The sequence below is a fragment of the Cicer arietinum genome, chromosome 6 (genome assembly GCF_000331145.2).
Source record: "Cicer arietinum cultivar CDC Frontier isolate Library 1 chromosome 6, Cicar.CDCFrontier_v2.0, whole genome shotgun sequence".
Lineage (NCBI taxonomy): Eukaryota > Viridiplantae > Streptophyta > Magnoliopsida > Fabales > Fabaceae > Cicer > Cicer arietinum.
Window position 1 is genome coordinate 51,609,754 of NC_021165.2, and position 1,952 is coordinate 51,611,705.

The window sequence follows — 1,952 nt, forward strand, 5'->3', positions numbered from 1 at the left end:
GGAATTTGATCCCATCAATAAAAATCAAATAAAATACACGAAGAACCAAATAAGCAATCAAAATACATGAAGACCCAAGGAACAATATTATTATTCTTGTAGGCATGAATTGTGTGAGTTGGGAATCAGATTTAATCCACAAATTACTCCACTCTATCTAGAAAGCTAACTCAATAGTATTCATAACACTTATCAACTCAACTTGTAATGAGGTTGTGATTTTCTAATGGACAGCAAAACAACCCAAAGCATTATATGATGATATGTCATTTACTGATGAAGATAATGGAACTGATAATGAAAATGAAGGTAACGTGGTGAATTAGATAGTAAAAATGACTAAGTAGATACTAAAGGAGTTGTTGGTGGATGTAAGTTTTATGTTGCTTAAGCAGTGAATAATGTAGATGACTTGGGAGAAATCCAGTTCAAGAACATTACTATAGAAAATGTAACAAGGTTCTATTTTCTAGATGCTGATGTGGCCTGCATGACACAAGGTTATGAGAAACTCCTCTGGTGAAAGAACACAACACACGTTCTTGTGTGACAGAATGCATTTTTCAAGTTGAACCAACTAGTGGAAGGTAGGTGGTACATTAAAATATTTGATGATGTGCATAATCACACAATGGTGGATTATAATTGGAGTAAGATGCTACATGCGCATAGAAATATGAGTGGTTACGATACACATATATGGACTATTTGCCACACATGGTGGCTGTGATAAAGTTGGATACATTATACGAGACATGTATGATAAACATGGGAAGAAAAGACATACAAATTTATTTGATTTTAGTTTCTTTAAGTTTTTTTTAAGTTTTTTTTGTTTGAATCCAATCATGTAAAATTAGAAGCGATATTTTTTAACGTCAAATCAACATTATAAATAAAGTGTCGGACACGTGATCCTATAAATATACACCAATACATCATTTTTTATGATATATTAAAAATTAGATTTTTTATATTATTAATTAATAAATATATTAATTATTATTTAATAATTAGTATTATTTTATAAAAAAAATATGAATATAAATTAAAAGTGGGGTTTATAGGATTTCGGAAAACTCATCTTCTTTTGTACCACGACGGTTTGACAATTCTTTTTTTGTAACTTTTGATTTGACGTTAGAAATTAAAATCAATCATTTACAGGGACTAAATTCAAACAAAAAAAACTTACAAGAACTAAAATAAAAAAATGGTATATTTGCAAGAACTAAAGACATATTTAAACCAAAACTAGAAGAAATACATGACATGATGTTCTGGATATCGTAGATGGTGACAAATGTCTAGAGCGATTATTTTGGTGTAATGGTGTTGACACCTAATTTTGTCCGCTACTTTAAGATTTTTAATAAATAATAATAATAATAATAATAATAATAATAATAATAATAATAATAATAATAATAATAATAATACCACATATTTAATTTTTAAATGCACAAAATAACCTTTCAATATAGTATACACCTTGAAAGGATTTTCATATGCCAAACATGCATAATCAAAGCTGAAAAATGAAGTTTTTAACAAAATTGCATTGTCGTATTCGAATACAACAAACTCGTATTCGAATATAGTGCTAAGTAATAAGTTAGTAGCAAAATCATCCTGTCGTATTCGAATACAGTTCTATCGTATTCGAATACAAGTGCGAAATCCTAAGTCAGTGGCAAAAATCATTTTGTCGTATCCGAATACAGAAATCTCGTATCCGAATACAAGTGCAAGTCAGTGGCAAAAATTATCATGTCGTATGCGAATACAAAAATCTCAAATCCGAATACAGTGCAAGTCAGTGACAAAATATGTGTTGTCGTATTCGAATGCAATTGCGAAAAATGCAGATTTTCAGTTTTAAAAGTGTTTCGAAATCATTCAACACTTATAACACAAAATCAATCATCACACTTAGCAATTACGGCACAATC